This window comes from Wyeomyia smithii, chromosome 2, assembly GCF_029784165.1.
Source record: "Wyeomyia smithii strain HCP4-BCI-WySm-NY-G18 chromosome 2, ASM2978416v1, whole genome shotgun sequence".
Lineage (NCBI taxonomy): Eukaryota > Metazoa > Arthropoda > Insecta > Diptera > Culicidae > Wyeomyia > Wyeomyia smithii.
In genome coordinates, this window is record NC_073695.1 from 91,734,874 (window position 1) to 91,761,384 (window position 26,511).

The 26,511-nt window shown below is 37.8% G+C and overlaps 1 protein-coding gene across 10 annotated transcripts in view; it reads left to right on the forward strand.

Annotated features, from left to right (window-relative positions):
* Positions 1-460: 460 nt before the first annotated feature.
* The window catches only part of LOC129722324 (potassium voltage-gated channel protein Shab), a 207,125-nt gene continuing 181,074 nt past the window's right edge, over positions 461-26,511 (forward strand). For 9 of the 10 annotated variants that reach the window (XR_008727591.1, XM_055675678.1, XM_055675680.1 and 6 more), the window contains exon 1: positions 461-1,034. The gene's annotated coding sequence lies outside the window, so the exon portion shown is untranslated. Of the gene's footprint in view, positions 1,064-26,511 lie in introns of all 10 variants that reach the window. The other variant, XM_055675679.1, reaches the window with a different exon arrangement.

Sequence of the window (26,511 nt, forward strand, 5' to 3'; positions counted from 1 at the left end):
TCGTGTACTAAACGTACCTTCGCTACCGGTTTGTCGAGATAACATTTGTGCAGTGAGCTCTGGTGACCGCTGAAATGTTTTTCACGATAGGATAGCACAAACTGAATGTCCGACGTTACAACACTCTCACGAGTCTCTAACTGATACGTTTTACTGAGAGTCAAAACACATTGAAAAGCTTATACAACACGTTTTATTTCGATATACAGAGCATAATCCCGAAAACACGATTGGAAAGTACGCACAAACCTAAGCACCTGCATCGTTTAGTGAAACGGTACTCTGCTGTTTTGACTTCTCTCAGGGCTCCGTCTGATTAGAAACACGCTAGAGAGCGCCTGAGAGTTTCGGAGAGGTTTACCGTAGGTATTAGCTACCGCGAAAACGGATCCGGCAGCGCGCTGCCAGTGAAAAACCAAGAGAAATTTCATTCCCCATAGTCCTCACAAGAAAATTTCGATTCAGTCGAGATTCGGCCGTTCGTTTGTGCGCACATTTTCGACCTAAGGGATACTATCCTGCGTACAGCCAGAAAAAACGGTGCTCCCAGAAAAGTTCTCATCAAAGGAATGAGAAATGGACTTGTGCTGTAGTATTCCTACAATCTAGTCAGGCTGATGTTGGTTTGTTGGTTGAAAAGTGATTACGAAGCAGAAAAAACTGATCTTTTCCCCTCATTCATCAGCAACGCGGAAGGGGCAGCCATTAGTCAGTGGGTCAGTTAGACAGTGCTAGTGGTAGTATCCGAAAAAGGAACCAGTGGGTGAGAATAGTTCATTGAAGGGGTTGCCTCGGAATTGCAACTTGCCTCTTTTCGAACAAATAAGGCTTCGCACGCGGAGACAAGCTTTAGCGACCATCGTAACAAAGGGTGTTAGAGAGTGGTACTGTGAACGTGGAAAACGTCGATCCCGTTGTCTTCGCCTTTCCGAGTACTCAGAAGAAATTTCCTTAGAATAAAGGATAAAAGCGAAACGTGTAATCTGCGAAAAAGTGGTGCAATAATGTGCAGATTAAAAACGGCGAACTGAGAGGTGAATGGAAATCCTTTACTTTTAAGAGGGTGTGTAAGGCGAAAAAAAGATTATGTTTGCTAGCACAAATCGGGGGATCAAAAGATTTGCACTTTACCATATAGGATTTGATTGGATATTACAGATTGTACGGCACTTCATCGTGATATATTCACAAACGTTTTGGTTACCATATCAGTACTGTGGCTCGAATGGCATGTTCTCCATGTAATATAGGAAATTTTTGCCTGCCTCACATGAAGTTAGTAATCAGTGAAAGGTGAAAATCTAACAAAGACACGTAAGCTCTAAGTGTTTAAAAAATCAGTTATTGAAAATAATACATTTTTTGGTATCATGAAGTTTACTCTATCAGTAAACATTCGCTACGGTTTAGCTTTTTTTGTTTTCTGTGTTTTATCTAACTTTGATACTTTGCCTGTGCATGATTTACCTTGCCAAGCAGTGGCTATAGTGGGTGGATGTTCAAGAAAAAGGAACAAAAATGTGCTACTCTGTTACTGCCATTGAAAAGGCAGAGGTTATTCACAGTAGCATTTCAAATTGACCTTTGAAGCAAAAATAATGTACAAAATCTGCATCTACTTAAACGCACCCAAAAACGAAAAATATCGATTGACAAACGGGGAATTCAAGTTTTCCTTGCACTAATGCCTTTTTTTCAGACACATTTTAATGGTGAAACAATTTTTCTTACTAGGCGAGAGCGAAGCTGAGAGAATCTCTTCTCACGCTTCCACCATCGTCTTTTGAGTGTTTTTGTGAGCGATGATCTTATCGAGAGAATGGATACAATCAGTTTACATATTTTGTTGTCTGTTACCTTCAATATACACATTCAGTGCTACTGGGAACAATCGAAAACGACTGACAAAGTTTTGCGAGTTTAAATTTAATCAGAATTCAGCGACCGCCGTTTCATCAGGTGGCACTTTACTTGAATCTCGTTCGATTTTTCCTTCATGAAGGACCGCCGTCTGCATCGTGGAATCGAAATCGACATCGTTATTGTTTGATTAGGATAAAATTGGCTCCATTTCGTAACACTCCTCATTAATCTTCATGTCACTTGTAGCTATGTGGGTGCAGGGCCCACACCCGCCGGAAGAACCCCCCTGTTGTTTAATATTGGACCAACCGCTGTTGGAACATGTTTCGGTTGAAGGATTCCACTATTATTAGAAGTGGTGCAAATTCAAAAGAGACTAGGAACGAGGCAGTAAAACAGTAAGCACTAAAGGTTGTAGCTTCCTTTTCCACATGGGCGAGTGTGCTTTCTATTCTTCTGCGTATACTAGCTGGATGTGGAATGACAAGTGTAAGACAAGTGGAAGACAGTACTTATATTTTCATGTGTGTGTCTGGAAGAGCGATAAGGCGATAGCATACTATATCCGTAGTTTTTTGTTATTACTTTACTTTTACTTCTATTCGCTCTTGATGATTGTAAAAAAGGTCTCAATGAGGAATTATTCATGTTGCGTTTTTGTTGTATTTTTGAAATTAATCAGTTGTTGATGGTGATGTGTCTCATTAACCAATCAGAAGTTCATATAAAATTTTCACATTCCACCAAAAACATTCCTATGCATCTAGAAATCAACTGTATACTAATTCTTGCTCTCGGTGAATACTGTTTTGTTAGCACAAATTTCACTTTTTACCACTCGTACGAATTTAACACTACATAAACATATTCTTACCCAATTATTCTAAAAAATACTAAATTGGAATCTTCTTTCTTCTACATCAGCGGTTCTCAACCTGGGGTACGCCTAGGGGTACGAGAAAGCCTTCAGAGGGTACGTGCAAGATTAGTAATGGCGGACAAAACAATTTTTCTTTTTAATACTTCATTTGTTGTTCAAACTTGCTCTTAAACCATGACTGCAGTGATCAAACAAACCATAGTCTATTTTCAAACCTAAACTAGACTACCACAACATGATCTACCACTACTCTCTCCCACTCTGCGGGAACATTTCAAGCCATAAGGTACACTCAAAATATATTTCACGTTATAATTGGGTCCTAAAGCTATACCAGTTTTTATATATCATTTGAAAAAGTCGCGTTTTCTGAGCAAAATGTGATTTTTAAAAAATGTTTATAGTTTTCCTTTGATTTTAAAATGAAGAGTAAAAACACTGCTCGAAAGGTCTAAGTTGACGTTTCGCCCATGTACGGTATATGAGAGAACTGTCATTTAAGGCATTTCGTGCAGTTCTTTATTTTTCATTTAAAAATCGAAGGAAAACGATAAACATTTTTTAAAAATCACGTTTTGCTCAGAAAATTGCACTCTTTCAGCTGATATATAAAAATCAGAAAACCATTTTAAACTTTAGGACCCAATTATCGGAAAAGTTATGTGATTATTTTCCACTGTCATTTTCACGTAGATTTTACGTGATTGTCATTTGAGTTCATAATCATCTGGTGAGATGATTTATCCTGTGAATCTATGCATTTAATGTGAATTTCACGTAGAATTCAACTACCTGTAAAGTGAAAAGCATCCGATTATTTGATAGCTACCAAGTTTTATAAAACGTTTAATTTCCAAATGTTGTTTCCCCAATTTTTGAGAGACGGGAAATAGTTTTTAGACATTATCGAAATATGTTGCTTAATAAAACGCACGGTTGCATGGCCGATTCGTAAATGAATTAAACGACATAAAAACTGACGAGTATTACGAAATTTCCCGGCGATAACTACTATCAGCTGCAACTGTTGTAGTGTATGTACAGGTAACTGCTCGACATTTGAACTGAATCCGTGTCACGACTCACGACTCGATGTCAAATTCGTACGGTTTTTCAGAACCTCACTTATTGGCAAGCCGTCGAGAAATTCTATTTTATTATCAGAGACCAAATCAGACAACAGCTTCGCCATTTTGATGTCTGCATATTTTCACACAGAGAGTTCACGTGCACTCAAAATAATTTTCACGTTATGATTACCGGAAAAGTTATGTTAATATTTTCCACTGTCATTTTCACGTACATTTTACGTGATTGTCATTTGAGTTCATCATGATCTGGTGAGATGATTTATCCTGTGAATATTATTCAGTAGACATGAAAAGCATTTGATTAACGGATAGTAGCTATCGTTTTATAAAACGTATAAATTTCGATTGTGGTTTCCCAAATTCTTAAGAGAGAAATTAGATTTCAGAATTTTTTGAAATATGTTGCTAGATAAATCGCACGGGCATGCAAAATTTCCAATTCGAAAATGAATTGAACGACATAAAAACTGACAAATATTAAGACATTCACCGTCGCTAATTACTGTTAGCTGCTACTGTTTATGTTCAGGTAACTCCTGGATCTTTGAACTAGATCTGTGCAAAATCTGTAAACTAAAGATTCCATGTCGAATTATGGTTGTTCTAGATCTCACTCATTGGCCAGCCATCGATGAAATCAGTTTTATGTTCAGAGACCGAATTACACAACAGCTTCGCCATTTTGATTCTTGTATATTTTCGCACGGAGAGTTCATTCTATTTGACGTTGCCAAGTTCACGTTGATACTACGTGATAAAACATAATATGCATGTGATTTTCACGTAGATGTTATGTTTGTCACATAAATCATGAAAACTGACAGAAAATGAATAAGTACATGAAATTTCACGTAACAATAACGTGAAAAATATTTTGAATGTGATACTTCTTATAAAACATTCTGTTTGACGTTGCCAAGTTCATGTAGATGCTACGTGATAAAACATAGTATGCATGTGATTTTCACGTAGATGTTATGTTTGTCACATAAATCATGCAAAATGACAGAAAATGAATAAGTACAGGAAATATCACGTAACAATAATGTGAAAAATATTTTGAGTGTACAATTGATTTGGAAAATATCGCCAAGGGGTACGCGGATAAAAAATGGTTGAGAACCGCTGTTCTACATGGACATTTGGATTTTTCATGGATTTTGCGTATTTCTAACTCGCCAGAAAACGACAATTATTGCGGTTTTCATACAAAGTTCAAAGTCTGGGTTACTTATTCCAACGCTAAGTGCGTCTATAAGTCTACAATTTCTCACTATTTTCTTACAATATTCGCGTTTTGAAAAAAATACGTTTAACATTTACGTGCTTTTGTGTTCTTAAAAAAAAAACACTGAAAAATTATAGATGTTAATAAAAAAAATCTGGACGCTTTAGTGTCTAAAGTTTTTCAAAACTTTAGAAAAAAACTAATCTAAATCCGTAGGGTCTTCCTAATCTTCCAGAACTACGCACACTGCTTTTATTCCGGATTAAATTGTTCACCATTATGGATGAATGGACAATTGATCGTAGGAGATAAGCTCCCATTAGCCGCTGCTAATGCCTATTATATGTTTAGTTGTGGATATGCACACTTTCATTGAAACGTACAGCGCTGGAAAACGTATGAAGCCATAAGTCTCTTGCTACGGGTTTCATTGCCTTTGTGGTAGCTATGAATATGATGAAGACGGCTGAGTTGAGCTAACGATGATACTTTCCGGTCGAAACAGGACCAAACTGGGTGGAAAAACTAAGGTGTTAGGCAAAGCGTTTCGTGTTGTCTTACAATTCTATATATCCGAGTAAATACCGTTTGGCATTACACATGTCGGACTGCGAAGCCGTGACGACAGCGCTAATTATATGAGAAAACGGAAGTAACTCCGCGTTCATCCGCTTCACTACTCGAGGAAAAAGGAACCCTCTGGTGGCAGGGTCTTGTGGCGCAGGATAAAATGGTAATTTCACACTCAAACAATTACCGTTCACAAATTTTCCCATGCTTCCGGTGGATGATTAAGACTAGTGGCAAGTGGTCTGGAAAGGCGGTTGTGTTTTGCTTCGATCCGTTTTTCCAACTTCGTCAAACCACATGTCGATTTTTGTGTTTTTTCGGTCACCCACCACCAGCATGAAGCCATGAAGCTCTTACTGCAGAAGTATGACCTTTGGGAATACGCTACCAAGTGTTGTATTGAAATATATGTTTCCAGTAGGATTCTTTAACACTGAATATATAAAAAGTATAGGACAACTGGTGGTCTTGAGTAACCTGAAAATTGATATTAGAATTGCTGGAATTGATATTAGATTGCTGGAGAATCATTAGTCATACTCACTTACGCAAGGCTTGCTCTTTGTTTCTATAAGAATGCAAGCTTAGTATTGGAATGAAAAATTTTAAACGGTACGGTAACAATCATTAATCAATATAGGTACCATGGAACGGGGTGAATTGATTCCAATTAACTTGCTTAATGTACATTTTTCCCGAAATAGTATAATCCAGTAAACCTCAATGGCTATTGGTGAAATTTCTATCGTCTACTTCATGAAATAAATTCGATAATTCTATAAGGTACTATGAGGTATATTAGGGTGAATCTGATCACCATTGAAATCCATACATTCTTTTGGCAATGTGCTTTTTTCGATATGCTAAAGATAAATTATGCTGAAGAATATCATTCACAGCTAGTTTGAAAACGAAAATAACTATATTTCAGGTCAAAATTTGTTTATTTTGGTTCACGAGCTGCTTGTTGCTAAATTTGCTCTTATTTGATCGTCGTTAGATCGATTTCAATTCGGTTTATTGCAAAAGCTCAAAAACTAGCTCTGAAATTAAAAAAATTATGGTTTCCTGCGAATTCATCAGTATTTCTTTAATGGTGTGAAAAGATCATTGTTGAAAATAACATTTTTTGAGCTATAATCAAACTTTACTCACTTCTCCAAATTTAACGTAATTGACCTTCAACTTAGTTTACTTTAAGTAAATTCAATACTTTTTTTGTTCTTTGGAAATAGTTTGATCAAATTTGATTGAGTTTTGACTGAGTTAGAATAATTTTTCGAAAATATGAAAAATTGCACCGGGCATGCAAGGGTTAACTTTGACAGGTATGTAAATCAAGCAAAAGTTGCGTTTAAGGACACGTTAACATTACCTAGTGTTGTAAGAGCAATATCTTTTGATAAGTATTTTTTATCATCAATTTTCAGGTGATCAATTTCACCCCACTGATCAATTTTACCCCATTCCACGGTACATATCGTTAGAGAAATAAAATTATCGTTAGAGAGCAACATAATTTTAATTATGGTACAATTGTGCCAAAAGGCGTCGTACACAAATTACGTAACGCATAAAGGGAGGGAGGGGGTTGAGTCTGCGTTACTTATTGTTACGTAGGGGGGAGGGGGGGTTGTACAGACAGTTACGTAAATGTGATGTTTGCTCGAAATTTAAAATTTCGGAGGAGGGACAGGCTGATTAGCGTTACGTAATTTTATGGGGGAGAGTCATGTCGAACGTTACCTATCGTTACATAGGGGGGGGGGGGAGGAGGGTCTGAAATCTAGATTTTTAGCGTTACGTAATTTGTATACGACGCCAAAGTGAAATATTGCATGACGGTTCAACTAAACCAACTAAACGGAGGCTTGAAAAGGATAGTCTACTCAACAAGCAGTTTTGTTGATTAATACATAGCTTATCAAGCTGCTATTGGGCAGATTTCAGCTGAATTAAAGCTTTACAAGCTGTTATACCGCCCAAATAGTTTGTTGAGTATTTTGGCTTTAAAGGATTGGGCTTTGAAGGCGAAACAATTGTGTAAGTGTGTACACGGGGGTCTTTTTTACGCGAGTTATCATTATGCGTTTTTTTTAATTCGCGGCTTTTTACAATAACGCGGATTATAATTACGCGATTCCGTAAATTATTTGTACGCGGTATCAAATAAGTTTAGTATAAGTAAATATAAGTTAATCTTTTAAATGTGGTACAATCAACCGCGTAAAAAAAGATTCCTATTTTAAGAGATTTTAATCTGTATGTAGCAATGTCGCATTAGAATGCATCTCAATGAAATTTTTAGTATAGAATTTATCGCGAAAATCACACCATTTGAAGTGTTTGTCTGTGGTAAAGTTGTGCAGTAAACAAGAGATTTTAGACCGGCCGCACTAGCGCTAGTGTGCGTGTAGTTTTGAGTATTTTGTACTTAATTCATCTAATGAATCTAACCACTAAGAAAATTGCCGTAGGTAGCTGAAATATTAGGAAGGTCAAGAGCTACTGATTGGCAAATAGTTTAGTTCGAAATTCTACCACAACGTGGTGCTAGCGTGCACAAACTTTCCAGTATGTTTTACTTCAGACGCCACACACCGTCTCCGAAGCGGCAGATGATGTAACTACAATGCACCTCGGGTTTTTGTTCACCAAAAGTAAGTTTAGAGTCTAAGCTTAGGGGCTAGACAACTTTATTTTCAAGAGAAAAACTCCGATAATATTATACGATATTGGTGGATATATTTTGATATTTATCGTTGATCTGTCACATTCATATCACTTCGACACACTCCGACAATAATGTGCTGTCAAGGAGTTGTGATATAGGTAGACTACTGCCTGAAAATGCAACGATAAATACTTCGTAATATCGAATACACTAAAGTCTCTTTTTACGCGGGAGATACGTACTGCGCAAAAAAAAACCGCGTGAATTCCGGAATTCGCGTAAAAAACTCGCGTTAATTCTGCAATCCGAGTAAAGTGAAGCCTACATCTGCGCAAAACAATACCGCGTAAATTCCAGAATCCGCGTGAAAAAAAACGCGTAAAAAGCGACCTTAGTGTATTGGAAATATTTCGCAATATATCAATACTGTCTTGCCTCTAGATCTACGCTTTCAAATGAAAGTTGTTCGAAATGTCAGGGAAAACTTGAACAACATGTTTGAGTGTGTGGGTGTGTGTGTGTGAGAGAGAAAGAGAGAGAGAGAAAGAGAGAGAAGGTCAGTCGTTTGCCAAAGCTTGCATCGATTGTTTGACTCCAGTAGGACCTGGAAGAACGCATAAGTGTAACGCAAGTACAAGGTTCAAAACCCTTCGATGCTGGCTGGTAAATCTCAATATCATTTGATTTTGAAAGTCATTCAAGAGAGGTCAACGAATGATCAATCGATGGTAAGCTTTGCTAATTTGAGGGAAAACCTATCCGTATACGGAGAAGTTCAAGGCTTAATTAATCAATGTGTTTTCTCATTTCGCACATTTTTGTTCTAACATCGTACAACAAAAATGCGTCGCAAAACAAAAGAACGGTTCGTGAGCCTTGAACATTGTTACTGTTATCTTTGTACAAATTATCATAACGATACCAACACCGGCTGATACTTTATAAGTGCAATGATTTAGAGCCGTCTCATACATTAAAAAAACATGCTAGAGCACCAATCCCGTTATGGCCAACAGTCAACACACATTCGTTATCTAGGTCTCAAACTTAATCAAAAGTTGCGCTGATTTCGCATAATATTGATGTGGTTGCGCATCATTCAACTTTTGCGTGCATTAGGGTTATGACCGTGAAGGAAAAGGAAAACACGAAACCAATTTCACATGGGAAAATATTAAACTTGAAACAGACCTGAATCTTAACACATACGTATAAGGTATGTTGTACATCCAGGACAGAAAGAGACACTTCAGAATCGGTTTAAATGCAGTATCTTGTCCAGTGCCTGAAAAACGCTTTAAGGTTGAGTTTATAAATGGATATCACAAATCCATCGATCATTTTTACGAAAGCTTCAGAATATTCAATAGCTTCGAAATGTCCTATTATGAAATTTCTTATGGCAGAGCCTTGCTTAATAACAAATGAAGGATTTAGACGGTATTCCGAACAGATTATTGAAACTATTCACTATAATTTGGTTCCATGGAACACATAATAAATATCAGTGGAATATTTTGAGATAGTCGATTGTCACTTGTGACCACTTTCAAAGGCAACAAATGCTAGTAATGTAACAAGCAGCCTTATGTAGTTCTACATCAAACTCGTGATTGTGTCTTTGCACACAACCCTTCTGTTATTTTTCGCTGATTTGATTTGGAAAGGCTCTTTTGGTCACGGGTTTTTGTCCGGTGAGATACAAGCTAGTTCTTATAAAGTTATGGAAAACTATAATTTCTCGGCATGAAACCAGTTACGGTAGACATGCAGTTCGTATTCTTGAAGAAAATTTTCAATAAATTCGATTGAACGATACGGATACGAATGGCCTACTTCGAGCCACCCCTTAAAATTTTCAAAAACACAAGTCTCAGAAATAGGTAATGCGTTCCCTGTGAAAACACTATTGAATGTTTGCTTTTGACCATTTGTGGCTTCAGCAGAAGCTCCTCCCAGCTGGTCTCGAAATACGATGGAGGCCTAAAAAACCAGTCGTCATAGGTTCGAGTCTCGACTCGAGAGAGACTGTTAGTGTCATCAGAATCGTAACCTAGCCCCGCAATTGTCCTGTACACTTAAGAGTTGACTGCGAAGTCTGTGTATAATAAACAGAAGGTCGAGTTCCGAATCGGAATGTAGCACCAAGGCTTTGCTTTTTGGGTTCAGCAGAAGTCGGCCATTTGTGCCTTCAACACCGTTTCACCTCAAACGGTTGTCATTCAGTTGGCGTACAGCCAAACCGAACCAAGCACCAAGAACATTATTTCGAGTAATTGGTGTTCGAAGTTTAACCATCACGTATGTTTTCTGCAAACAGCTACAGAGACTTCATATTAGAATATCATTATGAACTGTTCAAATGATTTCGTTTTTTAAGGAAAGATAGATTATTCATTTTCACATATACTGGTGTTAATAACTCAATTATAAAAATGCCGCTGGGTTCAGAATGATCGCGCGCCTACCATTTATAAGACGCAGAGATTTAAACAAGATAAATAGTAAAATAAACTCTCCTGCAACACTACTGAAGTTGATTGAAAGGCTCTATACAAGAACATTTATATTACCGTGTGACAACCAAATTTTTTTTTCTACTGCTGTAAAAAAAAGTGTACTTAGAGAAAACCCGATCTATTACTCAAGAAAATGCATTCATTATCAACGAAAATGAATCAATGAATATTTGAGAAAGGTCTTCGGGACGAAGCTCTTCCATGATGCCGCAACAAAAGCGTTGTACGGCCTTCACGTCGACTTTTCGATGACTCACCCGAAAGGACATTACGCTCAATTACTACACAACAGAGCTACCTGCAGTTCTTTTACTATGCGTCTCGAAGCATATATCAAATGAGGAGAGCATCTAGGTAGGAAAGTAGATAGCGTTGTTTGCTTTGCATCTCGAAACTGTAAAAAATCCAGCCACCCGTCACGCATGTTTGCCCTTCTAACGCTATCGAACTTATCTCAGCAGTGCTCGCCGCGGTTTACTTCTGTGTATTCTCACTACAGTAATTCGATACTCTTGTTTTGCTCAGCTGTGGTGTAAGCAGCATGTGTATTCATTTTTCTGCGAGCAGCAGGAACACAACACAAAGTAAAAGCAAGAAGCGTGGTGCAAAAAACACGCTACACGTAGTGCTCATGGTGTGCAATAAGTGAGCGGTAAATATTCGCTCTGCTCTTTCCACATATAAAGGAGAATACCATTCCTAGTTTGGTTGGTTGGTTTTCAAAAAAAAAGTCCGCTTAGGGTTAGATAATTAAAGAAAAAATCAGGGTGCTTATGATAAATAAATTAAATTTTATAAAATTTGTTCTTGAAATCAGGAGTACTGTGATACTACATAACTAAGAAACTGATCATATATATTGCCCTACTCACAGCATTCAACTTTTTTATCGCTAACTAAACCTGCAGAAAAAAGCTACCTTCAAAACGCAGAAACTGTATTTTCACTGTATTTTCACGCGATTGTTAAAAATTTACCAAATTATTGGAAAACTTAAAACTAATCCTTTCGATATGACGACAAAAACACAGTAGATATTTGAATGTTCATATAGAGAAAATATCACTAAATGAACTCAGTAATTTTCAACTTCAAATTCACACAAACTTTGGATAAAAAATCTTTTAAAATGAGTATAAAATTTACCATAACGACAAAGTGATTTATTGAACTATTTCAAGAAAAAAAAAAATTAACTGTAAAAAAATGATATCGAATCTGCACACTATTACGCAATATCCTCAGTTAAATAGCATCTCAAAACTTTTCTTATTTGGTTTCATTCACTCTCCGCTATTATTGATGCAGTTATACATCAATGAGTTATAATATATTATCAATAAAGTTATGATATGTGTTAATTATATAGGTAATCCACTGTTTAAAAACAAATCTCCTTTCATTTAAACATAACAAGACTCAAAGTTAACATATTATGGTGCTAAAACATTTTTTTGTTAATGATAATTCATGATTTTAGTACCTGCAAATCTCGAAACTTTGTGTGCATACGCGAAACAAAACCGACATTTTTCATCTAATACTAGTGTTTGAAGTCACTGCTACTGATATACATTTTATTCATTTGTATATAACAGACAAATTGTGAGCTAGGAAACAAAGAATATACCGGTCATTTCCTGCAGCAATCGATCGAAACGTGTCGGGCTCGCAGTACTAGGTCCTTTAGGCAGTAAAGTAGTTACACAGAGCCTATATATCGTTCTTTCAAAGCGGCGCATCGCCACAATGCAAACACTACAGACAGCAAGTACAAGGAACATTCATAATTAATTGCTATGGAAGTTGAAGGTCCACACTATATCACACTTAAGCTATGAAAACAAAATCGCGTACCTACCTATACAAATAAAATTAACCGGCTGGTATAACAGATCTACATCGGCAATTTCTAACAATTTTTATAATTTTTTTGACAATTTTTGAGTATTTATTTCATTGCTAACAAAGTATCAAAAGTGTAATTTATTTTCTCATTCTGTAGAGGGCAGGCTGAAATAGCCAACCTGAATACATTCAAACGACTACATTTACTGCGATACTCGGTTTCAATACAGTCGATTGCAGTTCAGAATAATGTATTCCTAGAACGGAAAAAAGCGTCATTCCCTGGAGAAAGGGTTATGTAATTCTAGGTGCATATAAATAAATGGTGAAGTCTACAGGTAAAAATAATTGATATAATTGCTATCGATTGAAGCAATTGTTATGATGAAAAATACGACCAGGGTGGTACTAAAATGCAAACTTGTAAATGGTTACAGTAGAATCATTTTTCACTACGATAACACAGTGCGACAAAAATCGACTTTTTTCTGCCTTGGTTTCTATATATATTTTTTTTGTGTATATTGATGCAAAATCGAATTTCCCCGAGTTTGAACATATTTGTTTTAGAGTCAAATATCCAAATACTAAAAGTTTGTTCACATATTAGCATCTTCTTACCCATCTTTAAAAAAACAGACAAAAATCGGACAAAAATTATGCTCAAAACGGTGATTCTACGAAAACGGTTTTGGCATGGTTTTAGTATATTTTACAAAGCAAAATGATATCGAGTACGTCTGAGCTTTAATGGTAATGCGCTAATATCTAAAAGTCGTAGTTAAAATCTGTCCTAAATTGAGTGAAAAAGGCTCAGGAATCGATTGGTAGATGTCTGATCTACGTAAAATGTCAGCAAAATGTCGATTTTGCCCCAATTCTACTACAACACTAAAATAGGTTTATCTCGATGTTAAATTAACTTATTTAAAATCTGATTAATGTAATATCAAGAGTGTAAGCGATACTCAGAGATACAATAATAATTTGTCTCCACATGATCCTCCCTCTTTCGCAGGGAGTGGTTGCATTTTTGGCCAGGACCAGTCGAAACATAATTGTCTCGCTTCAGCTATGAGACAGAATCATCGCGTCTTCGTTAAAGTTAAATGTGACCCCCTCCCCACAACAAGGAGCGGATTAATTTGACGTCGAGATAAACCTATTTTAATACTGTAGTGGAATCGGGACAAAATCGACATTTTGCTGACATTTAGAATAACCTATGAAGAAACATTACTAGAATAGGTTTATTCTTGGCAACAGTTATAGTTGAAAAAACACTCTAAATTTACTTAATAAAGAAATTTATTCTGAAAAATATGATTAGAATGCTAACGTAACGACAAGTTTTAATAATTTTTTAAATAACCGAAAACAAAATATTGTTCTATCCTAAAGTACAACTAGTTGAGAACGTTTCAATAAAAATTTCATAGAGATTTGAGCAATAGGAAGAAAATAGGAACATTCTGTTACCAGTTTTGTAGTGCTGCGCGTCAAGTCTTTCAAAACTGGTCTTTTGTTCTCAACTTTACTTATTTATTCGAGTGGAATCTATTGCCATATTTTCAACCGGGCAAACGGGAAAGAGTCGCTCAGGACTAGATATGGCGGTTACGGAGGCCGGGAAACCAGTCCGTAGTACTATTCCTTTAATTTATCGGCTGTAGCGCGCGCTGAAGCGTTGTGTTGGTGAAAGAGCACTTTTTTCTTCACCATATGCGACCGTTTTGTATAGTTGTTTCATCCAATAATGTACAATATTATTGTTTATTGATTGTTTCACCATGCTCAAGATGAATGTTATGCTATGCGAATCCCGAAAATCACTGACCAACAAGTTACCGGCTTATTGTTGCGTTTTTGGCGCTTCGGATGAATATCACCAGGCAAGAACCTTGCTTACTTTTACTTTGTTGCTAACGGACCGTTCACCGGTCTAGGGGTGAACCAGCTTCTTCTGTCTTAGGCAGCCGTTCTCCAGTCTCCTCGTACACCAGCAGATCGTGTATCTTCTTCCACCGCGTGCGAGGCCTACCACGGAGTCGACGGCCTCTTCCTTTCTCTCTCGTCAGGCATTCTGGCTACATGTTCAGCTCACTAAAGCCTGCCCCGCTGAATAACCTTCACTATATCAGCATGTTTGTATACCTGGTACAACTCGTGGTTCATGCGTCTGCGCCACACTCCATCTTCCAGTTTACCGCCAAGTATCGATCGCAGAACTTTACGCTCAAAAACTCCGAGCACTCGTCGATCAGCTTCCTTCAGCGTCCATGTTTCATGTCCGTAAAGGGCCACCGGGAGTATCAGCGTCCTATACAGCGCTAGCTATGTGCGAGTTTGCAAACTACGGGACCTGGTTACGGGCTGGTTACGTAGTCCGTAGAAGGCCCTGTTCGCAGCTGCAACTCGTCGTTTCACTTCACGGCTCATAGCGTTGTCACATGTCACATGTGTACCAAGATAAACGAATTCATGAACCACTTCAAATCGTTCCCCATTTATCTTCACCTCAGCACCAACACCACGGGGATTCCCACGCTCTCTGCCAGCTACCATGTACTTCGTTTTGGTAAGGTTAATGACAAGTCCCAATCTCGCTGTTTCCCTCTTAAAAGGTACGAAGGCCTCCTCCACGGCCCTTCGGTCGATACAGATGATGTCGATGTCGTCCGTAAAACCAAGAAGCATGTGAGATTTCGTGATGATCGTACCGTTTCTTTCCACGTTTGCTCTTCGTACTGCACCTTCAAGAGCGATGTTAAACAGTCAGTTAGAGAGCGCATCCCCCTGCTTCAGTCCATCCAACGTTACGAACGCGGCTGATGTCTCGCCAGCTATCCGCACGCACGATTTTGATCCCTCCAGCGTCATACGACTCAGCATAATTAGTTTCGTGAAAAAACCGTAATTCAGCATGATCTGCCACAGCTCGTTTCTTTTCACTGAGTTGTATGCCGCCTTCGAATCCACAAACAGATGGTGAGTCGGTAAGTTGTACTCCCGGAACTGTCGCAGGGTGAAGATTTGATCCGTCGTGGAACGCCCCTGTCGAAAACCAGACTGATATTCGTCAACAAAGGATTACGTTAACGGTCTCAATCTGAAGAACAGGCTACGGGAGAGCACTTTATATGCGGAGTTGAGCAACCTAATGCCTCGATAATTGCAACAATCCAATCGATGACCCTTCTTATATATAGTGCGTATTAGGCCTTCCAACCAGTTTTTCGGCATTTGTTCATCCGCCCAGATCCTTAGTATCTGGTGGACCGCATAGTACAGCCGCTCGCTTCCCGCTTCTAGAAGTTCGCCCGGGATACCGTCCTTCCCAGCGGCCTTGCCGCTTTTCAGCTCACTGGTTGGTGTTGGTGGCTCCACAGCTTGTTCGTCACTCATAATCGTCATCCTCTTCCTGCTCTGCTCATCCGGTTCCTCACCGTTCAATAGCGCCTGAAATGCTCCTTCTACCTTGCTGCAATCATCGGTTTATCAGTGAGCAAGTTGCCGTCCTTGTCCTTACACATGACCGGCACAGGGAAATTCCTGCTTCTAACTCTGTTGACTGTTCTATAGAAGCTCCGCACGTGTCATTTTAAGCATAGCTGTCCTCTGCGCCAGCGAGCACCTGCTCCTCGTACTCGCGCTTCTTCCGAGGGTGGGTTCTATTTTCGGCAGCTCCCGCCCCCCTGTACCTCTCTCTGTTCTGACGCATAGCCACAGTGAGCTTGCGGCTTCTGGCACGGTTCTTTTCATCTGTCGCTCTCTGGCACCCGGCATCGAACCAGCCATTACACTTTCGCGTCCTTACGCGTGGAAACGGGTCGTACCAACCACCTCTCTCGCAGCCGTTTCGATGGCACCGTGGATACTGCTCCACAGCCCAGTTATGTCTTCCACACCAGGCAAGAAATCACTCCAAGAACCACACCCGTCAAAAGTTTAACACGTTAATCATTTGGTAAATTGTTAAGAAATGCGGCACCGATCTTGCGCACAGCTTCTTCATGAGTTAAGATTCATGAATGATGTAACCAACGCGTTTTGCCTTTCTCCTAGAAAGGTATAGCAATCACTGGGAAAACCAAAGGTATAAAAGTGGTCCAAATGGCCGAATGTCATATACCTCTCGACCCCTTTCGACGAACTAGGCATTTTCTGTATGTATGTATGTATGTGTGTATGTGTGTGTGTGTATGTGTGTGCAACTTTTTTTTCTCACTCACTTTTCTTAGAGATGGCTGGACCGATTTTCATAAAATTAATTGCAAATGAAAGGTCTAGTTGCGCCATAGGTTGCTATTGGATTTCATTGTAATCGGATTTTTAGTTTAGAGGTTATGTATCAAAATGTAAAAATCACGCAACATCAATATCTCAGAAACCACACAACCGATTTTAATAAAATTGGTTTCAAATGATCGGGCTGTCTCCAGAACCCTTAACTTTTGAATTTCGTAATGATTGAACATATGGTTCAAAAGTTATGTAAAGAAAAGTTATCCTGAGGTTGTTTAAACTCACTCATTTTTCTCAGAGATGGCTGAACCGATTTTCACAAAATTAGTGTCAAATGAAAGGTCTAGTTGCCTCATAGGTTGTTATTGAATTTCATTGCAATCGGATCGTAACTTTGTCCGTTGTTCATGAAAATGTGAAATCACATAATGAAAGTAAACATATTGACTTCCTCCTAACGATCACTGGCTAATTAAAAGGTAGAAAAGTGATCCAAATGGCCGAATGTCATATACTACTCGACTCAGTTAGACGAATCGAGCATTTCTGCATATAAGCATGTATAGGTGTATGTGTTTGTGTGTGGGTGTGTACGTGTGTATGTGCACCTTTTCTCGCACTCACTATTCTCAGAGATGGTCTGACCGAACAGATTTCAAAGAAATTAATTGCAAATGAAAGGTCTAGTTGCCCTATAAGACCCTATTGAATTTTATTGTAATCTGATTTCCAGTTTAGAGGTTATGTATCAAAGTGTAAAAATCACGAAACATCAATATCACAGAAACCACACATCTGATTTGATTAAAATTAGTTTCAAATGAACGGGCTACCTTAAAAACCCTTAACTTTTGAATTTTATGAAGATTGAACATGTGGTTCAGAAGTTATGGAAAGAAACGTGTTCTGGAGACTATTTAATCTCACTCATGTTTCTCAGAGATGGCTGGCTCGATTTTTATAATATTAGTGTCATATGAAAGGTCTTGTTGCCCCATAAGACCCTTATGATTTTTTTTTACAAACGGATTATTACTTTGCCTGTTATGTTAAAAAATGTGAAATCCAGCTATAAAAAGAAACATATTCCAAGACAACTTACTTGGACTCACTCATATTTCTCAGAGATGGTTGACCCGATTTCCACAGAATTAGTATCAAATAAAAGGTCTACCTACCTCATAACACCCTATTGAATTTTGCAGTGATCGGACTGTAACTTCGTCTGTAATGTATCGAAATGTGAAAATCACGAAACTTCATTATCTTAGAAACTACACAACCGATTTGAACAATATTGATATCAGATGAACGGGCTAGTTAAGGGTTAACTGATGAATTATGATTGAACTCGTGGTTTCAAAGTTTGGCTGCCCCATACGTTACCTTTTCATTTGATTGTAATCAAACTTAAGCAAGCGTTATGTTTTAATTTGTAAAACAACGAAAGTCTATTATCTCAAGTATTACACGACTTATTTGAACATAACTAGTGTCATACAAATGAGTCATCTCTCAAACTTACAAATAACAAACTTCATAACAGTTTGATATGCTGTTTAAAAGTTTCAGAAAGAAAAGTAATTCAAAGACTATTCAACACTTTACCTGCTTCGATCAATATATATGGCCTCAACATGATTTAAATGTGGTATCGTACTATCTGAACGTTCCCGGCATCGCTCGTGATTAAATTGTTCGAAATTAAGAGTCATTTCTTTTATTTCGCTATTTCTTAAGTACTAAAATTACGTCAAATTTCATATTTAATACTTTAATTACAACATCAATATTTTAGAACCCAAAGAGAGGATAAACATTTATTGGATTTAAGCATTCATGTAAATCTATTTTTACAAATAATAAATTTGAATGAGAAAGGCTGAGTCCGACCGCTAGGTGGATTAATTTAGGTTTTTTAAGAATCTCATTTACTTACCTAACTCGCTCATTTTCACTTCATTTTTTCTGGTTATTTTCCAGCGTAACTACCTTATTTGACCTTCCTGAGCGTGGTGCATTTGAACGGTCGGTAGGGATAGGGTCACAAACAAATTAGGCAAATAACCACTTTACGGTTGAATTATCTGGAGCAGATGTTCCGTATCATTTTTTGCCTTTCTCCTAGAAAGGTATAGCAATCACTTGCAAAACCGAAAGTATAAAAGTGCTCCAAAGGGCCGAATGGCATATATCACTCGACTCAGCTCGACGAGCTGAGCATTTTCTGTATGTGTGTGTGTGTATGTGTGCGTATGTGTGTGTGTGTGTGTATGTGCAGATTTTTATTCTCACTCACTTTTCTCAGAGATGGCTGGACCGATTTTCATGAAATTAATTGCAAATGAAAGGTCTTATTGCCCCATAAGACCCTATTGAATGTTATTGTAATCGGATTTTTAGTTAAGAGGTTATGTTTAAAAATGTGATAATCACGAAACAACAATATCTCAGAAACTACAACACCGATTTGAACAAAATTGGTTTCAAAAAAACGGGCTACCTTAAATATCTTTAACTTTTGAATTTTATGAAGATTGAACATGTTGTTCGAAAGTTATGGAAAGAAACGTGTTCTGAAGACTGTTTAATCTCACTCATGTTTCTCCGATATGGCTGTACCGATTTTCATAAAATCAGTGTCAAATGGAAGGTCTAGTTGCCCTATAAGACCCTATTGATTTGTTTTGCAATCGGACTATTACTTTGCCTGTTATGTTTAAAAACGTGAAATCCAGCTATGCAAAGGAACATATTCCGAAGACTACTTGGACTCACTCACTTATCTCAGAGATGGCCGACCCGATTTCCACAAAATTAGTGTCAAATGAATGGTCTAGCTGCCTTAGAAGACCCTATTGAATTTTACTGTAATCGAACTGTAACTTCATTTGTAATGTACCGACTTGTGAATATCACGAAACTTCATTATCTCAGAAACTACACAACCGATTTGATTATTATTATCAGATGAGCGGGAGAAATTCAAAGACTATTTAAAACTATACCTGCTTTGATCGATATATGTGACCTCAACATAATTTAAATGTGGTATCGTACTATTTGAACGTTCCAAATTCATTGATTTCTTGCAATGTGTTCAAAGTCTGCAAATGCACGACGAATCGGTCATAGGATATGATCAAAGTCAGATAACAAACCGTTTGAAATGATTGGTTTTATCGAAATGACAATATCCTCAACTTTTGGCTTCTGTACATCGCCTTAATTCTGAATATATTCATATTGGGTGGTATTCTGTCATTTTCAGCAGACTTTCTGGCATCAATCTGACACCGGAAATACCCATATTGGGAGGTATTTTTGGTTATTTTCCAGAAACTAAAAGTGGTCGTCTTGCATCATCACGTTTACGGAAATATCCATATTGAGTATTATTCGGTCATTTTCGACTGTTGCCTATAAGTTGCCATTTAGCAATTCAAAATGGTGCCTGAGGTCAATTGTTAGCTCCTTGCATCATTCTGGTTCCAGAGATACTCATATTGGATAGTATTTGTTTATTTTAGGCTGTTTTTCACAAACCGGTTGTCGCCATCTTGGATTTCAAAATTGTATTTAGGATACTGGTTGAAGAAAAACTCATATTGGGTGATATTTTGTCACTTTGGACTGTTTTTCAGAAGCCGAAAGTCGTCATTTTGGACTTTAAAATTGCCTGTGAAATCAATTTCTGTCATCTGGGCGTAATTCTGGTTCCGAAAACATTCATACTGAATGGTATTTGGTCATTTCCGGCTGTTTGCCAGACACCGGAAGTCACCATCTTAAAATTCAAGATTGTGTCTGTGATCAATTTTTAGCTTCTGTGCATCTTTCCGGTCCCAGAAATACTAATATTTAATGGGAATCGTCCATTTCAGGCTGTTTTCCAGAAACCGGAAGATGCCATCTTAAAATTCAAAATGTTGTCTGAAGTCGATTTGTGGCTCCAGTGCATCATTACGGTTCCGGAAATACTCATATTGGGTGGTATTTGGTCATTTGCCGCTGTTTTTCCGACACCGGAAGTCGCCATTTTGGATTTCATAATGGCATTTGGAGACAATTTCTGGGTTTTGAACGGCATACTGGTTAAAGAAAAACTAATATTGGGTGGTATTTGGTAATTTTCAGCTGTTTTCAGAAACCGGAAGTCGCCATCTTAGAATTTAAAATGCTATCTGTGGTCGATTTATTTCCTGTGTATTATTTTAGATCCGGATATTATTATATTGGGTGGAAATCGGCCATTTTTGGCTGTTTTCCAGAAACCGGAAGTTGCCATCTTACAATCCAAAATGTTGTCTGAGGTCTATTATGGAACATATCTGTTATGGTTCCATTTAGTTGATTAGTTCGCGAGATGTGCTGAAATTTGTGAAGAAATATGTACTTCCAGAAGAGGGAGGGGCGTAAACCATTATGGACATATTTGTTACCTCTAAAAACATTCACATACCAAATTTGGTTGTATTTTCTTGATTGGTTCTTGAGCTGTGCGAAATTTGTGTTTCATTTCCATGGGATCCCTCCCTTATAGAAGAGGGAGTCGGGTGTCAAACCATTATGCACATATTTGTTACCACTAAAACATTTACCTGCCAAATTTTGTTCCATTTGGTTGATTACTTCTCGAGATGTGCACAAATTTGTGTTCATCCAACTATTATGGACATATTAGTTACCCCTTAAAACATCCACATGCCAAATTCGGTTTCATTTGCTTGGTTTGTTCTTGAGTTGTGCAGAAATTTATGTTTCATTCGTATGGGACTCCTTCCTTCCAGAAGAGGGAGGGGTCTCAAACTATCATAGGAACCTTTATCGGCACCAAAAACCCCTACATAAAAATGTCCACGTCGATCGGTTCGGTAGTTTTCGGGCCTATATGGATCAGACAGACAGACAGACTTGACTGCATTTTTATATGTAAAGATTACAACATCAATATTTTAGAACCTAAAGAGTGAATATACATTTATTGGATTGAAGCGGTCATGTAAATCTATTTTTACAAATAAAAAATTGAATGAGAAAGGCTGGGTCTGACCGCTAGGTGGATTAATTTAGGTTTTTCCACATAACATTTATTTGATACGGCATAATACATTAATGTTTACCCTAGCAACTAAATTCTGTAATACCAATCAGCCCATTACTACGCTTAAACATTATTTTTGTCGTTAGGGAGCAACGCCTAAGGGTCACTTTGAAGGCCCATATCTTTTGATCAAAAAATATCACCACCGCGAAATTTTCAGGACAGTTTCGAAATTTCGTCAAAAATACTTGTGATTTTTTTCAGATTTTTCAGTGCCCCAGAACATAGATTTTCAACATATTGTTTTAAATAGTTACTATTGAAAAAATATTTTTTTCTTCAAAAAAATATTTTCGTAAACTACAACTCAGGAGGCATCTGATGTGAAAATTTCATCAAATTCGATGCAATATTTTTAAAGCTATGTCTATTTAAAAACAATTTTGACCTAAATTTCAAATGACAATAACAACTTGTAAACTTACTCAAATTCAATAAAAATTGGAAAATCAAATTCCCAAGTGAAACTCTTGAAGTTTTTAATACTTATTTGAAAAAAATTTACATCGCGATTTTTAGTGATCCGTTTCACGAATTCTGACCCCTAATCAAAAAAATGTACCTTTTTTCATGGTAACCAAAATAACAGAAGCGTTAGAGCTAATAGCATGTCCTGTAATTTGGATTCTGGTACAATCGATCCAAAAACATTTTTAATTTGCATCGCCATCTCTGTGTCAGGTCAAAGGCTTTTCAGCCTATGTAGTAACTTTGAAGGCATGAGAGAGTTTTTTTTTATATACTTTAGCCCTTAACCTCGGCTTTTCTCGCACACAGCAGATGTTAAATGAATAAATCACATTTTATAAAGCATGTTTTACATCTTTGTAAAAATATCAACATTTAAAGATAATATAATAGATTGTAACTATTGTTAGAGAGCCAAATTGTTTTAAGCACAGTCGTAACTATACAACTCATTTTTAGAATGTTCGAATCTAAACTGTTCGAAATCAGTAGCTAGCTTCTAAGTTGTCCTATGTAGTAATGATAATAGGACTGTAGTACCCCTAAACTTGTTTTTCTTATTCCCGATAACCAATGAAATTCATGAAAAGTGTAACCGAATTAGTTTTTACCACATTGTACCTTTAATGAGCACTTTCTTTCCTCGACTCATTAACGCTTGTCACAAGTTGCCGGTTTTCCAATTCATGATGGTTCGGATCGCATGTCTTGATTAAATTAACCACGAACACACGTTCGTCAAACAGGCTCTGTGGTCTGGCGGTAACGGAGTTCACTCAATCAACTCATAAGAGAGGCATAAATTAACACTTCTGTCCACACATGAACGAAATCGAATATCGACCAGTTTTGATTTAAATAAAACTTTGCACAATTTGGCTTAGCAAACTGAGAATTTTTCGCAGATGGTGAAATTTTTTAGACCCATGAGTTTTCTTCTAAAAGGAAGTATAATATTTAAGCATTGTAGCTAAAAAACCGTTTACTGTACAGAAAAACTTGAAAATTTCAAGCCGCATCTTTATCCACTTCAACGTTATAACACATAGTATTCTCAGTTATTTGTCTGGTGTTGATGCTTCCTTGTTAAGAATGAATTTCTAAGACCTCACTTTTTGCTTATGCCCGTCTTCTTTCGCGATTTATCCTTGTGGTTCAATTGAGGTATGGGTCATTTGAATATTCCTCAATGCCGCCGTCCGGATGTCCTCGTGCTTTGATCGCGAAACATCTGCATTCAGTATCTGCATTGTGCACTAGCTCAGGATGTGTTCTGTCCTGCCCTTCCGACATCCGTCGACATCCCAATTCTTTTTCCCGCTCTCGCTCTGCAACCAACTAACTCACAGTGCTCTTTTAAAAAGGACTACGTTTAAGGTCTGCTCTTCACTGGCATGCTGTGATAATAATTTTGCTTCCGGTTACTGATCCCCGCCAAAAGAGGAAGTAAAATAATTTGCCACATCAGAGAGATGCAGGCCATCATGGGACGCTGGAGTGCGAAGATATGTAAATTATTGTTTTTCTTCCATTTAACATTTTCAATATCACATTCGCATTCGCTTGTTCTCTCACTCGGCTATACAGAGTAGACTCCCGGGATGTATAGGGTACCAGAAAACTACCGCTGGATTGAATTTGACCGATTTAATTTCTCCTCTTTGCCATCCGCTCGTTTTTATTTAACTTTTTAGTTTTTGGCACTGAACTCGATGCTACAGCAAAGTTGGCTGCCTAACATCGATGCATACTGGGCTGGTTGCAGTTCGTGGTTGCATGTAATATTATCAACCAGCAATATTCGCTTGTGCAATGAATTTTCTCCACTAGACATTGCCAGTGTCGTCAGTACGAATGGATATGATTTCTGACCAAAGAACAAGGACGCCTTTCACTGGTGGGGTGCCTTGCAAGGTATGCTTTGCTCTGAATGAGCATACGCAACTGTACGAATGGATCCTGCTGTGCTGTGCTGCGCTACTTACAAACGTATTTTGCTAGTAGCAAAATTATAAACTGTCTTCGAGAAAAGGCAATACCAAACCTCGGTTTGACGTCATCAATAAAGATAAATAATGGTAACTGCAGTTTGCATATTTCGAATGTACTCTGGAAAATTTGTTTTCCTCTGGTACCGTTTCATATTCATACGTTTATCACTCCGATTAAGCTACTGGGTGACAATACAATAAAGATGCCTTGGATATGTGCCAACTAGTTACAACACAACTTATCAAAATTATGTATCGATTTTCACCTCATACACACTACTAGTGCCAGAGCCGGATATCGGGGGGCCAACGGGACCGGACCCCGGGCCCCGGGCCCACACAAATCCCGAAAAAAAGTTATTCTGTTGCCTTGCTTGTATAATTATTTTGAACCCAACTGCGAACAGGTCTTTTTCGAAAATGAACCTTATTGAGAATAGGTTGCGTACGACTATGAAGAGTGAACGGGAGTCAAATTTGGCATTGCGAAGTTGCGAATACGTTTGACTGCAGGAATTAAGTGTTGATTATATAGCAAGCAAAGTTTTGGGTGCTACATTTCCATTTGGAACCCGAACTTCTGTTTATATATATTCAGACTTCGCAACCAACTGTTTCAGTGTACAGAACAATTACGGAGCCAGCGCTAAGATCCTACTGACATTAACAGTCTTTCCCGAGCCGAGACTCGAACCTACGACGATTGGCTTGTTAGGCCAGCATCGTACCTCGAGATCAGCTGAATATATCCCTGTTTATATCAGGGATAAGTTTTCAACGAAGAATCCTTATAAGAAGATATTCTAAAAATTTCTAACAGTTTTTGTTAGGTTTCAAAACAAACAAAAGTTTTAAATACGTACGATTACAAAACTGTTGTTTTTTTGGGGGACTCCCGCACAAAACTCGGTCCCCGAGCTCCCCCGACTGTTACTTACGAAGTTTTGTAAAATTGTTTATACGAAAAACATAGCCTTTACTTTCCGTATATATTATTGAAACTCAGTACATTTCTAGTCAGCAAGGCCAAAGAACACATTTCGGATTTCGAAGAACATGGTATTGCTTTTTTTTTATACCTGCTTCGCATATCACACCTTCATAGGTAATGTTTGACAGCAGCTTCGAGATTTATCTTACTTATACACACTCGTATTACTAAAACCTGCTATCCTGACGGATGGAGTAAAACTGAATCGTACGTTTTTTCATGTGTGGACTTATCACTGCGATCAGAAACGTTGATTTATTTTGATGTTTCCGCAGATGTTATTAACAATACCACTATTGAGAGCAATCTCCCAGATGGTCTCAAGGTACGATGCTGGCCTAACAAGCCAGTCGTCGCAGGTTCGAGTCTCGGCTCGGGAGAGACTGTTAGTGTCAGTAGGATCGTAGCGCTAGCCCCGCAATTTCCTGTACACTGAACAGTTGGCTGCGAAGTCTGTGTATATAACAAACAGTAGGTCAAGTTCCGAATCGGAATGTAGGCTTTGCTTTGCTTTGCTTTACTATTGAGAGCAAGGGGCATGTCTATTATTTATCCGTGCTTGTGTGTATCAGGGCTGATAATTTTTAGCGCTTTTGCATACAAATGAAAAATAGCCAGCAAGAACGTGAGTGTTACTATGGCAAGGGAATATTTCACTATCCTGCAATGTTCTATCTCTCTTCCTTCGTTTTTTTTGTAAGTCCTAAAAAAATGGAAGACATCGGTCAGTCGCAAAGAAATTTTTCAATTTCTTTTGAAATTCTATAACTCTGAGTTTGTTTTGCAATTTGGAAATTTAACAATTTGGTACATTCGGTTTCTGTACTGTACGCGACTAGTAATGGATAGGAAAGATACTACTCCGAAAGAAACTAGCTTCAAAAAGTTCAAACAACGCTTGCTGAAAAAATGCTGCTTGAATCGTTCATGTGATGAAATAAAAATCATTAAGAGTGAAAATTGGGTAAATGCCGCAGAGATGATCGATTTGTCGAAAAATATTTTCAGAGCTGAAATAATGCTGGAACATAATAAAGTT